The sequence below is a fragment of the Panthera tigris genome, chromosome C2 (assembly GCF_018350195.1).
Source record: "Panthera tigris isolate Pti1 chromosome C2, P.tigris_Pti1_mat1.1, whole genome shotgun sequence".
NCBI lineage: Eukaryota > Metazoa > Chordata > Mammalia > Carnivora > Felidae > Panthera > Panthera tigris.
In genome coordinates, this window is record NC_056668.1 from 106,723,898 (window position 1) to 106,745,347 (window position 21,450).

General features: G+C 43.3%; 1 long non-coding RNA gene across 3 annotated transcripts in view; it reads right to left on the bottom strand.

Moving 5' to 3' along the window:
• The window catches only part of LOC122230635, a 35,117-nt gene extending 21,625 nt beyond the window's left edge, over positions 1–13,492 (bottom strand). For 2 of the 3 annotated variants that reach the window (XR_006207646.1, XR_006207645.1), the window contains exons 1-3: positions 12,605–13,492; positions 6,730–6,762; positions 2,666–2,732 (exon numbers count right to left, since the gene is read on the bottom strand). This is a non-coding gene — a long non-coding RNA (uncharacterized LOC122230635). Of the gene's footprint in view, positions 1–2,665; positions 2,733–3,584; positions 3,619–6,729; positions 6,763–12,604 lie in introns of all 3 variants that reach the window. The other variant, XR_006207647.1, reaches the window with a different exon arrangement.
• Between the last annotated feature and the right edge of the window lie 7,958 nt (positions 13,493–21,450).

Here is a 21,450-nt window from a genome sequence, read left to right on the forward strand (position 1 = left end):
CCATTCCAGGTCCCTGGCTACCCTGATCTGTTTGTCCCACCCATACCCAGTCCACACCTTGTCAGCTGGCCTTGGGCTGCAGGTGGCCATCCAGGCCCCTGGAGCTCTGGGTGAATCCAATCAACTGAAAAGCCTCAGGGTGGGGGGGAGCCCATACTGAGAAAAATTTTCCAAGGCCACAGATTTAAACTGGCAGTAGTTAGTCCCCATTTGCACTGGCTGTCTGATGCTTTCTTGAGCTTCTCTAGCAATCAAGGCTCCTAGATATCTTTTTTTTCCTTTTTTTTTTTTAGTTTATTTATTTTTGAGAGAGAGAAAGTGTGAGTGGGGAAGGAAGCAGGGAGAGAGGGAAAGAGAATCCCAAGAAGGCTTCCACACTGTCAGTGCAGTGCCTGATGTAGGGCTGGAACCCACAAACTGTGAGGTCATGAAGTCTCTTAGGGGAGGGTTCCTAAACCATCCTGCCTCACCTGCCCTGGCAGGCAGACCAGATCCCCCCAGCTCTGCCCCCAAGGGGAATATGTGCATTTGTATAGATTAGTGCTTGGAATTAGGCAGACTCCTTGGACATTCAGCAGTGTACTCCCATGGTCCAACCTCTCCAGATACTCGCCCTCTTCTAGGTTCCTGCCTACCCTGACCTGAGCAGCTTGAGAATGTGTAACACACACCCCATCAACTTGACGACGGCAGCCATGGCCTTCCAGGCCAGCAGAGCTAGGGTGGGTCCGAACCACTTGTATCGCCATCAGCGCAGAGGGTGTCCACCTCCCCAAATTCTGAGATGGTAGCTTTTAACTGGTGACAGTCCCCATTTGGACTGGCTGCTTGATGGGGTCCTGAGTTTATAAGTCTTCCAGGTGTCTCATACTGGGGAGACCCTGGCCTGTGGGCCCAGCCCCACCTTGACAAGGCCATCCACTTTCGTCCAGCTGGCCATAGGCTGCAGAGCTGCAGTCCAGGTGCCTGAAGCTCTGGAAACACCACAGCTACCTGCCTGGCCTCATGGTGGAGGGAGTCCACATCAGGAAAACCTTTCTGAGGCAGATTTAAACCGGTGACAGTCAGTTGCCATGTGGACTGGCTGCCTGATGGGGTCCTGGAGCTCCCCAGCAATGAGGGCTCCCAAGTATCTCTCTTCTTGGAGTATACCCCAACTACCCTGTGTGGACTCACCCTGGTCAGGCAGTCCAGGTTCCTCCAGCCCTGCCTTCAGGGGGAATATGCACATTTGTGAAAATCAGCACTTGGAATTAGATGCAAGGAGCCTGCTCCTGGGACCCAGCCACTTCCTGCAGCTGCCCTGGCTCAGGTCCCTGGCTCCCCCAACCTGTGCCACCCATGCACGCACAGTGTACGCTCTGTCAGATGGCCTTTGGCTACTGAAGCCCTCTAAGCCTGTTGGATTCAGGCTGTCCTTCAAAACCTGCCTAGCCTCCAGGGTGGAAAGTACCCATTCCTTATGTCTTTCTGAGGCTGCAGCTTTAATCTGGTGACAGCACCACTGGACTGAATACCTGATTGGTCCCTGGCTTCTCCAGCCCTTTAAAGTTCCCAGTGTCTGTTATTAAAGGGTACCTTGACCATTCTTCTCTATGCGGCCCTGGTAAGGCAGCACAGATTCTTCCAGTTCTGTCTTTGGGGGGAATATGCACCTTTGTATAGGTGAAGGCTTGGAATTAGGCAGATTCCAGGTACTGCCAATATCCCCCTCCTGCAAACCGGCCTGTTCTAGGACCCTAGCAACCCTGACCTGCTGAGGTTGTGCGTGCTCAGATCACACCCTAGAAGCATGCATTGGGCTATAAGGGGCACTCCAGGCCATGCAGCTCAGCAGGACCCCAACCCCCAGAATGAATGGCCTTTGGGAGCAGAAAGCCCACAAACCAGTATTTTTGAGGCTTCTTTTTAAACTGAGGACTGTCAATACCCATTTGGATGGCTGACTGATGGTGTCCCAGGCTTCTCCATCAATTAAGGCTCCTGGGTGTCTCTTATTGGAGGGTACCCAGACCATCCTGTGCAGGCCCACCCTGGCAAGGCAGTCCAGATTCCTCTAGCTCTGCCCTAAGGGAGAATATGCACATTTGTGTAAGCTAAACTTACAATGAGGTAGATGCCTTGAAACCCCAACAGACCGATCCTGTGTCTCTCCAGAAACTTGCCCTGTTCCAGGTCCCTGGCTTCCCAAATCTGTGCTGCTTGCACATGTGTAGTAACACACCCTGTCAACCTGCTGAGGCCAGTCAGGGTCCTCCAGGCTGGCAGAGCTTGGGTTAGTCTCCCAAACCAGTATAGTCTTCAGAGTGGAGGGAGCCGACCTCCCGGAAATCTTTGTGCGATGGCAGCTTTAAACTGTCATAGGGCTCCAGGGTGGCTCAGTCAGTTAAGCATCCAGCTTTGGCTGAGGTCACAATCTCACGGTTCGTGGGTTCGAGCCCTGGGTCAGGCTCCGTGCTGACAGCTCTGAGCCTGGAGCCTGCTTCAGATTCTGTCTCTCCCTCTCTCTGCCCCTCCTCCGTTCACACTCTGTCTCTGTCTCTCTTTCAAAAAAAACCTAAACGTTAAAAAAAAATTAAACTGTCAACAGTCAGAACCCTTTTGGACGGGCTGCTCAATGGGGTCTTAGGTTTACCGGGAATCAAGGCTTACAGATATCTCTTACCAGAGGATACCACAGCAGTACACCAGGCCCCATCTTGGCAAGTCAGTCCAGACTCCTCCAGCTGTACCTTCGGGTGGAATATGTATGCATGTTTGAATAGGTTAGGGTTTGGAATTATTAAGCTGATCCCCGTACCCCCAACAGCTTGATCTTATGACCGAGCCTCTCCAGACACTTGCCCTATCGCTGGTCTCTGACCTGCAAAGCTTGCACATGCAGAGTAGGCACCTCATCAGCCCACCAAGGGCAGCTGGTGCCCTCCAGGCCAGTGGAGTTGGTTGGTCCCAACCACCCGCATAGCCTCCTGGGCAGAGGAATCCTGCCCCTGAAATTCTTTCTGAGGTGACAGCTTTAAACTGGCTTTAAACAGTCAGTACCAGCGTCAGATGGGGCCCCTGGCTACTCCAGCAATCAAGGCTTTCAGGTACCTCTTATTAGAGGAGATCCTGGTCAGTCATCCTGGCCCCATTCTAGCAAGGCAGCCCACTTTCCTCCCGCTCTGCCTTTAGGGGGAATATGCTCATTTCTTTAAAGTAAGACTTGGAATTAAGCAGATTCCAGGTACCCCAACTAGCCTGCTCCTGTTACCCAGCTTCTCCTTACAGTTGCCCTATTACAAGCCCCTGGCTACTTGGACCTGCACAGCCTACATATGTACAATCTGTACCTCCTCAGCTGGCCCTTGGCTGAAGGGGGCACTCCAGGCCCCTGGTGCTCCAGGAGGACCCCCAACCACCTGCATTGCCTTGGGGTGGAGGGAGCCCACACTAGAAAAATCTTTCTGAGACAGTAGATTTAAACTGGTGACAATCGGTCTCCATGTGGACTGGCTGCCTGGTGGGGTCCTGGGGTTCCCCATCAAGCAAGTCTCCGGATATCTCTTCTCGGAGTATACCCCAACCATCTTGTGTGGACTCACCCTAGCAAAGCAGTCCAGATTCCTCCAGCTCTGCCTTCAGGGGAAATATGAACATTTGTGAAAATTAGCACTTGGAATTAGAAGCAAGTACCCCCAGTAACCTGTTCCTGGGACCCAGCCTCTCCCTACAGCTGTCATGTTTTATGTCCCTTGCTCCCCTGCCCTGTGCTATGCATAAACATGCAGTCTGTACTTTGTCAGCTGGCCTTTGGGTGCCCAGGCCCCCTAGGTCTGTTGGGCTTAGGCCTTTCTCCAAAACCTTCACAAGCTCTAAGGTGGAGAGTGCACACTCCTTATAAATCTTCTGAGGCTGCAGATTTAATTTGGCAACAGATAGTCCCCATTTGGAATGGATTGCCCGATGTAATCCTAGGCTTCTCCAGGTGTTACCTGGATCCAGGGATCCAAGGCTCCCAGGTGTTTCTTCTTAGAGAGTACCCTAACTATCCTGGGCTGACCCACTTTGGCAGGTCTGTCCAAATTCCTCCAGCTCTGCCCTCAGGTGGAATATGAGCATTTGTGTAGGTTAATGCTTTGAATTAGGCAGATGTCAGGAACCCCCAATGCTTCTCCCTGTGAACAGGCGCTTCAGGATATTGTCCTGGCCTCCCTGACCTGCACGGACGATGAATGTGCCGTCTGCACACTGTTAGCATCTGCAGGGGCACTCCAGGTCCATGGAGCTCTGGTAGGACATCAACCACCTAAGTGGTCTCAGGGTGTAGGGAGCCCACTAGCTGAAAGTATTTCTGAGGCTCCATTTTACATTGAGGACTGTCAGTACACATTTGGGTGTACCTGACCATCCCGTGGGTCCCCACCCTGGTAAGGTCATCCAGATTCCTCCAGTTCTACCCTCAGTTGAACAGGCAGATTTGCATATGTTAGAGCCTGGAATTAGGGAGGTATGTTATAGCCCCTATAGCCTGCACCTGTTATCTGGCTTCCGCATACACCTGTCCCTGGCTACCTGCATGGCCCACGCATGTGCAGTACGCACCTGTCAGCCTGCCCAGGCAGCCAGTGCCCATCAGGCCTAGGATTTCACGCCAAGTCCCCAATCACCTACATAGCATTTTGGGTGGATGTAGCTCACCACCAAAAATCTTTCTGAGGAAGCAGCTTTAAACTGGCTACAGTCAGCCCACATGGCCTGGCTGCATGATGGGGTTGGAGGCTTCTGCAGCAATCAAGAACCCTAAGTGCCTGTTACTGAAGGATATCTTCACGGATCAGAGTAGCCAGGAACAGGTCAATGTCAGGTGAGGCCCAGGCAGGGGAGGGGACTATTGGAGGTAACTGATCTGCCTAATCCCAAGCCTTCTGGTACACAAATGCACATATTCACCAGAAGGCAGAGCTGAGTGAATCTGGACTGCTTTGCAAGGTCTACATTGCTTTGGCTCACCAACAGATCCTCCAAAGAGAGACACCTGGGAGCCTGACTACAGCACAAGCCCAGGACCACATCTGGCAAGCAGTCCACAAGGAGACTGGCAGTCTCCCATTTCAGCTAACACCTTAGAGTGATTTTGGGGGGTGGAGGGTGGGCTTCCTCCACTTTTTGCAATGCAGATGGTAAGGGATGGGCCCAAGCTCCGAAGGCCTGGAGGGCCTTTCTGCCCAAGGGCAGCTGTCAGTGTGTGTGCTGTGTATGTGCCAGACTCACATGTGCCTGTGGCCAGAGTCCCGGAAAAGGGTAAATGTTGGGAGACGTTCTCACACAGGAGAACTGAGAACTGAGAGGAGAACCCCCACAGGTTCTTTGGGGGTAGAAAAAACTTTAGCCTAATTGCAAGGCCTACCTACCATTGTATACAATTCTCCCCCTCCAAGGCAGAGCTGGAAGTTTTTCAACTTCCTTGCCAGGAAGGAGCCAGGCAGGCAGGGCAGGGTATCCTCCATTAGGAAACATCTGGAAGCACTAGTCTCCATTGAAGCCTGGAGTAAGAAAGCAAATCCATAGAAATGCTGTTAGCCATTTCCAGTTGCCATCTCAGAGTGATTTTCAGGAGGTAGGCTCCCACTACACCAGAGGCTATGCAGGTGGTTGGGGCCTGGCCAGAGTTCCACGGGCTTCAGTGCCGAGTCTGCCCAAGAGTGCAAAAAAGTGCATGCAAACAAAGTAAGCATGCACAGGTGGCATGGGTCAGGGTGGCCAAGGACCTAAACAGGGCAAGGCATCTGGAGAGGCCAGGTCACTGGAGTAGGCCCTGGGGGTTATAAAGCATCTACCTAATACAAGCCATAATCTACACAAATGTGCCTATTCCCACTGATGGCAGAGCCTGAGTAATCTGGGTTGTCTTGCCAGGGATGGAATGTGGGGTCTCCAAGAAGAGACACCTGGAAGCCTTGATTGCTGCCCGAAGCCTGGGACTCCAGCAGACAGTAGGTCCACATGGGGTCCCCAGTCACCCATTTCAGTGGTTGTCTCAGAATGGTTTTCAGGGGGAGGTCTCCCTCCATTCCTGAAGATGTGCAGTTGGTTAAGTGTAGGCCCTAGCTCCACAGGCCTAGAGGGTTCTGGCTGCCCAAGGATGGATGACAGGGCACGCACTGCCCATGTGCATGTCACACAAGTCAGGGTGGCCAGGAACCTGGAACAGGGTGAGGCCAGATCACAGAAGCAGTCTTTTTCTAGTACCTGGCATCTAATTCCAAGCCTTATTTTACACAAAGGTGCATATTTCTCCTGAAGGCAGAGGTGGAGGAGAGTGCACAAACCTGCCAGCATGGAACAGCCAGAACTGTTGGGTACCCTCCAAGAATAGACACCTGGGAGCGCTGATGGCTGACTAAGACCAGGACCACATCAGGCAGTCAATCCAAATGCAGACTGTTCATCATTGGTTTAAAGCTACTACCGCAGAAAGATTTTTGAGGAGTGGGCACTTTCCATCCTGGAGGCTATGCAGGTTTCGGAGACCAGCCTGAGTCCAATAGGCCTGGAGGATGCTAACAACCAAAGGCCAGCTGAGAGAGTGCAGTCTGCACATTTGTGGGCAGCGCGGATTAGGGTAGCTAGGGACCAGAAACAGGGCATGTGTCTGGAGAGGCCGGGTCACAGGAGCAGACTTTTGGGGGTACAAGGCATCTGCTTAATTCCAAGTGCTAACCTACAAAAATGCACGTATAGACTTACCTCAGAGATATTGTGGGTTTTGTTTGCAGACCACTGTAATAAAGCAAATATTGCAACAAAGTGAGTCAAATGAATTTTTTGGTTTCTCAGTGCATGTAAATTATGTTTACACTATAGTCCCTTAAGTGTGTAATAACATTATCTCTTAAAAAAATAATGTACATACCTTAATTAAAAAACACAGTACTTTATTGCTAGGGGCTCAATTGGTTAAGTTTCCAACTCTCGATTTCAGCTCAGGTCATGATCTCACAGTTCGTGAGTTCCAGCCCCGCGGCAGGTTCTGCACTGACAGCACCGGGCCTGCTTGGGAGTCTCTCTCTCTCTCTGCCCCTCCCCTGCTCTCTCTCTTTCAAAATAAATAAAATAAAAACTTAAAAAATATTTTATTGCTAAAAAATGCTTACCATCACCTGAGCTTTCAGCAATTACTAATTGCTGATCTCAGATCACCATGACAAATAAGGAAAAAGTTGGAAATACTGAATTGCCAAAACGTGACACAGAGACATGAAGTAAGCAACTGTTGTTGGAAAAAATGGCACTGAAAGACTTGTTCAAGGCAGGGTTGCCACGAAACTTCAATTTGTAAAAAAAAAAAAAACAACAACAACAACCCAGTATCTGTGAAGCACGATAAGATGAATCACACAAAACAAGCACACACACTTTCTGAATTTGGGTAGACTTATGACTCCTTCGATCAATAGTTTACAGCAGACACAATAGTGAGGCTGAGTCATAAAAGGCAATGCAGCACTGGCCTTATGCACTAGAACACTTGAGGCTGGAGCCCTGAACTGCCACATAAAAGTCTAATTACCCAGACGACACTAGCTGTAAGGAAGCCAACCCACACAAAGTAGCCAAGAGTAGTTGCTCCTAGTCTTTGAGCCAGACCGGCCCAAGTGACTCCTCAGAGAAGAATCAACCATGCTGTGCTTGGATGGAATTTCTGAGCCACAAAATCTACGAACATAATAAAATGCTTGTTTCTAAGATGCCAAATTTAGGTCAGTTTGTTATGCAGAAAAAGTAACTGCAATGGAATATGAGGGTCAAAGACATATGGGTATGAATGGACAGATTCATTATCCAAATATATTCCAATCATCTGCAGAATGGAAGTTCACAATACTTTGGAATAAAGTTTTTCCAAATAACCTAAAGAAATTTTTGTACATACGTGTTGTCCCACTTGAGAGATTCAGAACATGTAAAGCCTAGTCCCTTTAGTTCATGCTTTCTGTTCAAACTACTTGTTAGTTGTGTGAGCCTCTATCTTAGTTCTAAGATAGAAGAATAAAGTCAGTAAACCTTGCTCTTTTTTTCCTAAAGTTTATTTATTTATTTTGAGAAAGAGGGGGAGAGAGGGCATGTGCACATGGAGGAGGGGCAGAGAGAGAGGGAGAGAACCCCAACCAGCTCCAGGAGGACAGCACCCACTGTGGGGCTCGATCTCACAACTGTGAGATCATGACCTGAGCCAAGATCAAGAGTCGGATGCTTAATTGACTGAGCCACCCAGGTGTCCCTAAACCTTGCTCTTTGAGCCCCATTTCAAATTGTATCTCATGAGTGACGTTAGTAAAAGAAATCCTCAAGTTTTCCAATAAAAGAATTGATTAGCCTAACTTCTCAGGTGATTATATTAATTCATGTCTATATTTTATAGTTCTAGCAGTAAAAATGTCAACACTATTGCTGACATTTTAAACACTAATACAGTCATTATTTTTATTTGTATTTTAAAGCCACAAAACCCCAACACAAAAAGCCACGAAGCCACATAAAAACCCCAACAATGCTCCTGCTTTATATTTTGTCTTTAAAACAGTGTATACAGTAAGGATAATAATAAAGTTAATATAAAATATATTATAAATATATAAAAAGTTTTTTGGAATAAGCAAGTTTTGTGTTTCTACCATCCTGGGATCCAGGTTTCTAATTTTATGATAAATGTAAAATATAAAAGATATAAAAATATATACAAGATAAAAATCACTACTCTCGAAGGTAGAATTTTGGGGGGGGGAAGAATAACATAAAATAACAGTGCTTCTGTGACTTGCAAATTTCAGGATACACATATAACATTACACAGACATTATGGGAATAATTTATCCTAATATAAATGTTTGGATTAAATATCACAGATCATATTTTTTCTGTTTTCATTCTTCATTGAAATCAACAATTTTTTTAACTCTCTTTATTTTTTCACCCCAGTTTTACTGAGATATAACTGACATATAATATTATGTAAGTTTAAGGCACACAATGTGATGATTTGATAAACACATACATTATGAAACACTGACCACAACAAAGGTAGTCAACACATCCCTCCCCTCACATAATTACCACTTTGTTTTTGTTGTCATTATGTTGAGAACATTTAATATCTGCTCTGTTACTGGGAAAACCTGATAACTGCATGCAGAAAAATGAAATTGGACCCTTATCTTACACCACTCATAAAAATGAACTCAAATGGATTAAAGACTTAAACATAAGACCTGTAACCATAAAGGGAACAGCAAAAAACTCCTTGACATTGGTCTTGCAGCAATTTTCTGGATATGACACCGAAAGCACAAGCACCAAAACCAAAAATCAATAGGAGCACCTGGGTGGCTCAGTCCGTTAAGCGTCCGACTTTGGCTCAGGTCATGATCTCATACTTTGTGAGTTCGAGCCCCGCATTGGGCTCTGCGCTGACAGCTCGGAGCCTGGAGCCTACTTCAGATTCTGTGTCTCCCCCTCTCTCTACCCCTCCCCTGCTCACGCTCTGTGTCTGTCTCTCCATAATAAATAAACGTTAAAAAAATTTGTTTTAAAAAGCAAAAATCAATAAATGGGACCACATCAAACTAAAAAAACCACACAGCAAAAGAAACTACTAACAAAATTAAAAGGCAACCTACAGAATGGGAGAAAATATTTGCAAATTATATATCTAATAAGGGGATAATTTTCAAAATATATAAAGAACTCAACTCAATAGCATAAAACAACAAAACAAAAACCTGATTAAAAAACAGGCAGAGAAATTGAATAGTCTTCCAAAGATGACATACAAATGGGCAACTAGCATATGAAAAGGTGCTCCCATCACTAATCATCAGGGAAATACAAATCAAAACCATGAGATATCACCTCATACATGTTGGAATGGCTATTATCAAAAAGACGAGAGACAAGTGTTGGTGAAGTTGTGGAGGAAAAGGAACCCTTGTGCATTGTTGGTAGGAATGTAAATTGGTACAGACACTATGAAAAATAGTATAGAGAAGTTCCTCAAAAAATTAAAAACAGTACTACCAAATGATCCAGCAATCCCACTTCTGAATCCAAAGGAATTAAAATCAGGATTTCATAGAGATATCTGCACTCCCATGTTTACTGCAGTGTTACTTGCAATAGCCAAGATATGGAAACCATGTAGGCATCCATCAATGGATGTATATAACAAAAATATGGTGTATACGTATAATGTAATACTATTCAGTCATGAGAAAAAAGGAAATTCTGCCATTTGAGACAACTTGGATGAACTTTGAGGGCATTATGCTAAGCGAAATAAGCCAGTGTATGATCTCACTTATATGTGGGATCTAAAAAGCCAAACTCAGAGAAACAGTAGTGGTTACCAAAGGCTGGTGGAAGGAGGCAGGGAATGGGGAGATAACTGGTCAGAGGATACAAACTTCCAATTATAAGAGGAATAAGTTCCGGGATGTAATGTACATCCTGGTGAATATGGAATAGTATTTGTCTATTTCACTTAGGTTAGTGCACGTGAGTTTCCAATTTTTTTTAAGATTACTTATTCATTTTGAGAGAGAGCATGCAAGCAGGGGAGGGGCAGAGAGAGGGGGAAAGAATCCCAAGCAGGCTCCGTGTGGAGCCTGACTCAGGGCTCGAACTCAACAATCTAAGCCAAAATCAAGAGTCAGATGTTTAACCGACTGAGCCACCCAGGTGCCTCTCCAATTATTTTTAAATTATGGAATACAGGACAGTGTATTTTCTTTCAATATAGGGAAATAACACATAAATCAAACTTCAGGACTACCCTCAAATCAATATACAAAATATGTTTCCAATCAACTTCTGCAAGTTACTGTTGACCAAGCAGAGTAAGACAAACACCAAAGAAATAAATTGGTAATAAGACAACATACTTCACTCAGTTGGTATAGTTTAGTGAATTCTATTATTCGTTCAAAGTTAGATATTATTACTAGATATGTTCGCCCAGAAACTAGAAAATGGAAAAAAAAAACCAGCAGTTCTGTCTCATTGTAGGTCTGTAAGGTAGGCAAGGGACTCTGTGCTTTAGGTTCCCCACGTGTAGAAGAAGGATAACAACATCCACTGGCAGAACTGGAAACAGGTGCCACCATACTGAGACACCTATAGGGTGGCCATGTAGTCTGGAAACACTGATATATTATTTCATTATTTATGAAATAGATCAACAGAACTCCTAGGATTACTTTTTCTGGGGCAGCTAAAGCTGCTCAAGCTACAGGTTTATTCTGTGAAAGACACAAATCATCTAAGGAAATGCATTACTGAAGCACTTGCAGGGATTGATTGGAAACGATGTATTTCTTTCATAGAACCTACAGTTGTGTCATTTTGAATTGTGTAGAGCACCCCTCTGTTGATATATTTTTTCTCCTGTTTCTGATTCCAAACAGTGCACCACAGCACTCCCTCCCCTCTCTCCTACCTCTCCTTTTCTTCACTGTGCGCACATATGCATACACACACACACACACACACACACACACACACACACGCACACACACACACTCCTACTTTCACTGTATTGCTATGAATGAAAAAAAGCTATGAGGCAGCTTTTACCAGAGGAAGTTTTTTATCTATCCATATACAAACTTACCTGCACCCCCAAAAACCTCCCTTAACACAAGAAAATAAACTTTAAAAATCCTTCTACTTCCTTTTACAGGTATTTAAAATTTTTTTTGAAAAAGAGAGAGAGAAAGAGAGAGAGTGCAAGCAGAGGAGTGGCAGAGAGAGAGCGAGACACAGAATCCAAAGCAGGCTCTGAGCTGTCAGCACAGAGGCCAGGTGGGCTCAAACTCACTAACTGGGAGATCATGACCTGAGCCAAAGTCGGAGGGAGGGCTCAACCAACCGAGCCACCCAGGTGCCCCCACTTTTACAGGTATTTTTAAAAAAGAGGTATTTAAAAGAAAGGAAAGGCTGATTCAACTATCAAGAAAACAGAGTAAGTTAAACAGAGAAAGCAAAAGGGAGGAGAGGGCAAGAACCAGAATCATGGAAAAGGGGAAAAGACCAGTGAGGGAGGAAGCCAAGAAAAGTGGCAATAGATGCCCAGGTCCAGCAGCGGGTTCTAAAGGCAGCTTTAGTCAAACTGGGAAGAGTATTGGCATTGTGAAAGCAGTGGCCTGAATTCCATCCCTATTGAGTAAGTCACACAAATCTCTGTGTCTATTTCACTATCCCTAAACAAAACCTTCACCCCTTACAAGTTTAAATTCTTTTTACTTGTATTACACCCCGATTTTCATTTTGGCTTTAAACACGATTACAAAACGATTAAATACTCCTGGAAGCTCTTTAACCGTTTTTTATACCCACGCTTTCTTGATGACACTCCTGGATAACTCAAATGGAAACTAAATTTAAACTAAATTAAAATTACATTAATTTCATTAACCCAGACTAGGTACTGCTTATCCCAGCTTCCAATATACAAAGTTACGATTTTATGGATGTCACTTTCTGCCAATTTACACACCAGGAGAACACATAAAAACAACAAGCAAAAGCCTCCAAATAAATCCAAATAACAACACATTTTGCAGCTTACTTCTAACAGAACTCTCAGCTTGGAAGGAGCTGGAACTAGGGTGAGGGCCGTTTTCTCCCTTATTAGGAAACGGGAACAGTTTAAAGACTTAATCTAAAATCTTAGGAAATTACAAGAGGTTTCCTTTACAAAACAAGTTCAGGTTGGGGGAGGAGCAGGCAACCAGCCCATCCGGCCCGCCCCTCACTTAGCACTAGACCAAGACTGAGAGGATTCTGCTGCTGACGTCACAAGAGACCGGCGCCGCGGGAGGACGAGAGGAGGAGACAGGCTACGTCACGGCCGCTCAGGCGCGGAAGTCGGCGCGCCGAGAAGGCCCACAAGTTAGATCCGGCAGCTGGCGGAGGGAGCCGCTCAACCGCAAGCACAAGAAAGCAGAGCGCGTTGCGCGTGCGCGGGTTGTTCCTGGGTTTGCAGTTGTTTTGGGGAGTGTGCGGTCCTTCCCGTCCGCCCCCGCAGCCTGGCAGGCCCCGGCCTTCCTAGAAATGACGGAGTGGGCGCGCTCTTTCCTCTTGACAGTTGTGAAATAATTTCTCGCCTGGAGCCTACGTCAGCCCAGCCAGGCCTTGCATGGGTTCAGCGGCAGAGCTGGGCGCGATTGTCCCTGGGCGGACCGTGAGGCTCAGCGGGGCCTGAGAGCCTGGGGTGGTGGGTTGTTTGTCTGGCGCGCTGTGGGTACTGAGCTTTCTCCGAGCTCGTAGCAAGGGGAAAAGGACTTTCCGATTGACCAGCCCACTTCAGTCACTAACCCCCACGGTCGAGCGCTTTGGGAAACCTGCCTGTCCTCCAGATTCGGGAAGGCGGGCTCTTTAGCAGTTGGCGGAGGGAGTTCTCTCCAGAGTCATATGTAAAAAATTGTAAATGTAATATTTAACTGTTTAGTTAAATTCATTTATCCCAAAGCACGCAGAATGTTTACAAGGTTCGGTTTTGAGAAGCACGAACAAAGGTCAAATGATATTGTGGCCTTCAGGGTCTATAGATCCAAAACTGAGCCCAAAAGAATCTCATGACTCACCAAACCAATGCCTAAAACAGTTCATCTCCAGAACCAGCTTTTAAATTTGAAGCCGATAGTCCTGCATGAATGTATAACATACTTGAATGAATGTATGTATAAGACTATTTCTCTTATGTTTCTGTTCTGAAAAGTGTACACTAGAGATTCTTAAATGTAAAGGCAAAGCATTTACCAATCCAGACTATATGTACCGATCCGCACTTCCCACCTTAAGGAGTAAGTGGGTCGTTTTTGAGATTCCAGTGAGATGTATGCAAACACTCATAAAGCAATTATGTGTCAACTGTAAGCGCTCTCAGGATGTAGGATACCTTTGAATTGTTTCCTGACTTGTGAATAGAAAAATCTTGTTCCGTAGTAGATTTAAGGTGTGGCAGATGAGCAACATCAGATCTGCAAGTGTGTTTGTCACTGTCAGTATGAGGAAGCATTTCTCGGAGATAAAACTAGACTAGGTGTCCAATGGAGTTAAATGTCACAATGTACATAATTTAAATCAATCTAAATAACATTTTCTCTAAAACACATTGTGGTGGGCCTGGAGAAAGCTTGTTCTTTTTAGTTACATAGTAAGGTGTCATGAACTGTTTTCACTGTAAGAACAAATGTTACACCTGTCCTGGAAAACCAGCTTTACAATACAATCTTCTTATGCTGTCATGAAAAGAACGCTGGATTGGATATCAGAAAAACCAAAGTTCTGGGGCGCCTGGGTGGCTCAGTCGGTTAAGCGGCTGACTTCGGCTCAGGTCATGATCTCACGGTCCGTGAGTTCGAGCCCCACATCAGGCTCTGTGCTGACAGCACAGAATCTGTTTCAGATTCTGTGTCTCCCTCTCTCTGACCCTCCCCTGTTCATGCTCTGTCTCTCTCTGTCTCAAAAATAAATAAACGTTAAAAAAAAAAATTAAAAAAAAACAAACCAAAGTTCTAATCTCACTTCTGACATTTGATAGTAAAATCTCGGTCAAGTCATTGCCTATCTCTGAACTTCGTCTTCCTCACTTTTAATGTGGTCTATGTCATTCTCCCAGATTCTCCTGTGGTATTTTGCTCTTTGTTTTACTCTGGTCAGTCTCACTACTGTGTGGTCTCAGCACCTAGGATGACATAGTTTAGTGGGTGGTAACTAGAAATTTGTTGAAATAATCCTTTCCAACTCTGTAAGGTTTCAACTGGGCCATTTTTCTTCTTTGAAACAATGTACAAAAGATATTGAGAGTGCTATTTATTGCCAAAGAATCCTCCCACAGGTTATTAGAAGGTGTAAAGGTATAATGGATAAATCTGGTGGACGCCACCTTAACCATCAAAATTAAGTAAAAATTGGACAATAACTGGACATCGTAAGACCTTGCTGTTAAACTTGGAGATACAACATCATCTATGGAGTGTTTGTGGGAAGATGTTCACCCTGAATCTAATCACAATCTAATCACAATCAGACAAATCCAAATTAAGGGACATGCTGTAAAACCACTAACTTGGAATCATGAAAAATATAAAAGAAAAAAGCCTAGGGAATTGTTATAGACTAAAGAGACAGGACAAATATATGTAGGGAAGTTGATGTGAAGCTCATTTATTTTTGTTATAATGTCCAAAATGGCTGAAGTGTTACTTCTTGTTCCTGCTGAGAAAATGAATTCAGTGAGTAGGGTGCCTCAGAAAAGAAGATTCTTAATATTCCTAAAAGTTTCTACAGTGAAAGTCTGCTTATACTGACTGCTTATTAGAAAACACAAGTAAATAGAGTCTGCTACTTCATTGCTCAAAATAAAACAACTCTCATTTCTTCAAAGGAAAACACTTTAAAATGTCATTTTCAGGGACTTGCTAGGTCCTTTCTATGTTTAATTGCCTAGCCCCAACCAGAGGGAAAGAAAGAGAATAATAAAAATGAAACTGCTAGAAAAACCTGAGGAAGTAAATGTTCTTAATATTAGTTTCTGAGTTATAGCTCTTCATTTTCTTGAGGTAATCACCGCTGTTAAATAAAAATTCAACAGAGTAAAAAAAATTCAACTGAGTGTGTTTTAAAGATGTAAATGGCTTTATTGAATGATGTATAAATTGGGCAGTATTCCATCTAGCAAATAGAAAGGAACTCCAAAGAGCTACAGAAAAGGAAAGGTTTTAAAGGCATAGAAGGGATGGGATAAGGAAGTCACAAATGAAGAAAAAAAAAAATAAGAAAGGATTATTTCAGTCAAGGTCACCTTCCTTTGGGAGATAAAAGAGGGCCTATTAGCTAAATTACCTCACTACTGCCAACCAAGAAATTCCAGATCAATGAGTTAAGATTACATTCCTGGAGGAGACTGAAACTGCAATGAAGTTAGATGTTAGTTTTGGTTTGGTGATGTAGGCTTAGCACTAGTGACTCCTTTTTAACATTGCTTTAGACCCTCCAGAGCTCCTGGGAGTCTCCGTAAATGAGGGCCTGTTCCTAAGCTCTTCTAACCCCTGCCCACCCCTGCAGGCTCTTAGTCCCTAGTGTATACACACACACATATATATATACACACACACACACACACACACACACACACAATATTCTAGCGCACCAAAATATTCCTTGTGTAGGTCTTTCAGTTAAGATTAAATGAATAAAAAAGAAGTTATTTGTTCATGTAACTGAAAATCTCAGGGGTAGAAGATAGGGTATGGCTACATGTGAGGGCATAAAGTCTTTGGATTGAGTTTCTATGTCTGGTCTCTGCTCTTTTTCTCTGCAGGCTCCATTCTCAAACTGGTTCATTTGTCCAGTGTTAAACTGGTACTCTGTCAGTCTGGGCTTACATCTCCCTTCTCAACAGCCCCAGAAGGAACAAGCACTTCTTTCCCCTCCACTGGCCAGGGTTACAGCAAAAGTTCTTGACATAATTGATGTCCTGAACCAATCACTGGAAGGGGAGTGGGGTGAGAAATGCTGATTGATTTGTGAGCTAGGGAAGAGGTCAGCCCTACCCAAACCACCTACGCTGAGAATGGAGAAGTTGTGGGTCCCTAAGGGAAATGGAAGAAGGGAGACTAGATGCTGAGCAGGCTAAAACAACAGATGTCCACTGTCTTTCTCAACACACCGAGCAATTTCACACCTCCCTGCCATGGCTCCCATTTTCCCTCTGTTTAAAATACTCTTCCAGGGTGCCTGGGTGGCTTAGTTGGTTAAGCATCCAACTTTGGCTCAGGTCATGATCTTGCAGTTAGTGAGTTTGAGCCCTGTGTCAGGCTCTGTGCTGACAGCTCAGAGCCTGGAGCCTGCTTCAGATTCTGTGTCTCCCTCTCTCTCTGCCCCTCCCCTGCTTGTGCTCTGTCTCTCTCAAGAATAAACATTAAAAAAAATTAAAGAAAATAAAATACTCTTCCACTCTTATCCTTCTGACGAATGCCCATGAAGCCTTTAAAATCCAGATCACATATCACCTCCTTTTTGCCACCTTCTTTGCTTGTCCATAAAATTACCCCATCCTCAGAACCGCTTCTCTACTGTGTCTGTTATCAGACCAAATTAGGATTTTTTTTCAAAACAACTGCAATTATACAAGAAATGTTATAGTATTTTAAAAAATGAAAAGAATAATATCACTCAAAGAATGGCCCATGGGCTGACACCAAATTCTGAACTGTTTATTATGAGTAATCAATGAGATAAATCTAGAAATTCAGTGTCTAGAAATTGTTATGGAAATTTGACAAAGTAACTTTACATCTATTAAATCTAATAACAAAGTATTCAGATTTGCATTTTCAACATCTTAAAATTTCATTTCACTAGTAATTCATCATATATATGTATAGTTAACTTCATATAAAAAGGATCACACTGCACATATCGTGCTATATACATGTTCACTTTTCAATAATATTCACTTCATAATATATCTCAAAGATCATTTTATTAAAAAAAAAAGAATTAGCCAAAAATATCACACTTGTATATCTGTGTATCATCTACAAACCCCTTGAAGGCAGAATCTGTCTTATTTATCACCATATCCCCAATGCCTAGAATAAAGTCTAGTACTTAGTTGTCAACAAATAAATAAGAGTTTAAAAGTGAATAACTGAATGAATTAATGAACACAAAATGTTCACACCTGGCAAACCAAAAGTCCCTGGCACCAGGATTATAGGCATTACCCTTTGGCCAACATCAGGTAAATAATCTGCATTTCCAAGGACTGGGAAATGAACTCATGTATAACCCTTTCACCTAACAAACAGTAATCTGTGGTAGGTGTTATTAGTATCCTTTTATTGGTGAGAAAACTGAACTTAAATAATTGCCTACATAATTTAAGCAAATTAAGTAGTTTGCCAAAAGTTGCGTAACTATTAAGTGACAGAATTTTTCCCCCAGTATGTTAACTCCAGAGCCTCTGGTACTCTTAACCACTGGGTCTACTTCCTCATACTGGAAGTAATAAAAGACAAAATCATCTAATGTGCCTCAAAGCCTTGCTGCTCAGTATAGCCCTTGGACTACCAGTTTCCGCATCACTCAGGAGTCATTTTTAGAACTGGGGATTGTAGGCTCCACCCAGGTGGAGCATCTTAAGGTTTGAGAAACATTTCTTAAATATCAGGAAATAGCTACTCTTAGTACGCTGGTTTTCTAAAACTGCTATGAAGAATTACAACAAACCTAGGGCTTAAAGCAACAAAAATTTTTATCTTACAGTTCTGTAGGTCAGAAGTCCTAAATTAGTTTCCCTGGGCCAAATTCCAGGTGTTGGCAGGGTCATACTTCCTTGCTGTAGTCTGTCTGGAGGTCATACCAACAAGCTCTTACTACTCTTGAATAGGTAACTGAAACCAACACTAGCTGGCCAATTTCTGACATTAAATTCTATAAAGAATGAATCCATCCAAGGATAGGCTGCACTGAATTATTTGCAATTAGCAAATACTAATGAGTAGCTACATTTGCAGCCTCCTCCTTGGACCTTAGTTTCCTTGTGTGAAAAAGACATCGGACTATTAACATTAGTCTAGCTCCAAAAGCAAACCTATGGCTTTGTTGGCTTTACAGTTCAGTTTATCTAACTGGCACTGTCCCTAACTCTTGGTCACACATGACCAATTTCTGGACATACCTCCAAAAACTGAGCCTCTGTCTACATCAAACACCAAACTACTCCACTGTATTACCTTCTGTGAGCTCCCATCCTCGCACCACAACTCCGGTTATAACAATGCCAACAGGCATTCTGTTCTGTAGCTCATGCCTATATAGAACAGAACTTGTGGGCTACTTAAGCAGCCCACTATTAGAAGGACACAGAATAGAGCAGAAGTGGAAACACGGCTGAGTGCTGCAAAGCGAACAGGGCAAATGGGGACCTCTATTTGGGAGTACAGTAGTTCTCCATTAGGGAGATGGCTACGGTGGTAGGACAGATACCTGAGGATGGAACTGGCTGTTTGGACGGAAAGGAAAAGGCAAAACCAGGCTTCCTAGGCCAAGCACGAGGAAACAAATGTCAATTCAGTTCCACAAGTTCTGATTAAGTATCTACCATAGGCACAGTGTCTGCCAAGTTCTGTGCACAATGCAAAATAAATGCAAATATGGTCCTATTTTTAAAGTCAAGACACACACTCATGAGGTGATAAGTAACAATGCATAACAGTATAAAATCAAGTGTCAAAACATATAGTGGAGGTCATAAATGCCAGGAGGGAACCAAAACAAAGGGAAAAGGTAATGAAAGCTAGAACAGGTGGGGAAGGCTTCTGGCAAGAGGTAGAAATTCATCTAGATCTCAAAAAAATTGGGAAGATTTGACTAACAGAGAGGAAGAGTAAGAATGTTGTGAGCTTGAGAAAGGAAGGGAATTAGGCAAGCTGGTAATTTGATAAGGAATCATTGACAAAGCAAGTTTATATACTGTACAAAGCTTCAACTTCCAAAAGGTGTTTGATCTCTATCTTTTATTTCCAAAGTTTTTATTTGAGGAAGTGAGGTGAGGAAACTGATATTTCAAAGATTAGAGATTTCCCCAGTTGAATGAGGAATGGGTGAGAATGAAGAAGAACATTTAGACAGCTACTATAATGGTCCATGCATGAGATACCAGTAGATATGATAGGATAGACAGAACAGGAAGATTCAAGAACAATTTCCTTCCTTGAAAGAAGTAACAACAGGACTAGGTGACTAAAATAAAGAAGAAATAAGAACCAAAGAGGAGTCTGAGGTTCAAGATGTTTGGATGACCAGAATCACCGAAGTTTAGACCTGCAAGGGCTCCAGCTGGAGTCCCTCTTGAGTAAACTGGTTGCTTAAAATCTCAGAAGTAGTTCTCAGCAGAGCTAGCAGCAGAATGCCCGGTGCTGTTATGAGATTTACCAAGCAGTATATGCCTAAGCCTTAATTACATATAAATCAATTTCAGAACAACTGATGATGAGAGCAACCAGATCAGAATGTATTGTCATATAACCACAAGACTAAAAAGTCATGAAGCCACATGAATAGTTCATGTGTAAAATCAAATATTCTATGATCTCTGCTATAAACAGAAACTTGCTTAGGAACTTCTTAGGGTTATAACTTCTCCTGGTCACATTTACCATAATGACTTATCCTTTCTCTGCCTGCTTTTGCACTTACTGGTCACCTTAACATTTAGCTTTGTGTGTATCATTCCCTTTATTAAGAGTGTAGCTTCTTCTGATGGGGACTTACACTTCATTTGCTCTTAGCCTAAATTACAGCGTTATTAAACTCTGGTGGTCTACTGGTGAATAACTGATTGCTGAAGAAATTAATAAATTTTATCAATTATGATTTTAGGATTAGAGAACCTGGAAGTTTAAATAATATGAAAAACATGTTCCCCAGAAAGGCTACAGTGTTTAATGGAATGAGAACTGATCAAAGCATCAAGAATATGATTCTTCAGTAGTTATAGGAAGGCCACTCATAATTCCACTGGTCTCTTGAGTCATCATACGAAGGCTGCAAGGCTTAAAACAATAAAAACTGAAACTTTATCACGGATTTTCTTTTACACATGGTGAACTCCAGGTCTACTAGCAGGACCTCTGTTTGTTGAAAGAATATACAAAATTACAGATATACCATTCCATTTTTCTTTTGCGTGACAAAAAACTCAATCATGTACCTTCCTAATGGAACTCTCTCACTTGCCTGAATGCACTTCTACTAATGCTTTCATACAGTTAAAACATATGCTTTACTAGTCCCAGGTCTAGAACCTTTATAACTCTGAATAGGTCTTAGTCTTTCTACATTTTAACGTTTATGTTTTGGAAGTAGGTATATGGAAAAACAAACTTTCTTCAAAATAATTTAGAAATAACATAACAATTTTCTAAACTATGATTTATCTAGAATTTGACCCTGAAAAGGATAATCATAATTTTTTTTAACCCCTATCCTTAGACAACCTTGTGGAGCAGAACCACTAGACCTATTGCTTTCCATCCTGTGGATTAGTCATGGATTTAAAAAAAAAATTAAAATTAAAAACATCAGTTTGATGAATTAATGCTAAGCAAATAAAATGTTGGCCCACCTCCTCTACCATCTTTTTTGATGCTAAAGGGATGAACAGTGAAAATACTCCTCTCTATTGGACATAATTTGGGGGTACAGTTCGAGGAAGTGGGAAATAGGCCCAAGTGTGGAATGATCTGGGTGTTTCTGCTCTTCTGGAAATGAATGTCAGACACAGGAAGGAGGTGGGGAGCAGAGAGGTCTACTGGGATAAGATATCAGGAATAGAAAAGGAACCCCATCTCCTCCCATAACTCCCTCCTACGCTTGTGAGTTTTTAAAAATCATGGATCT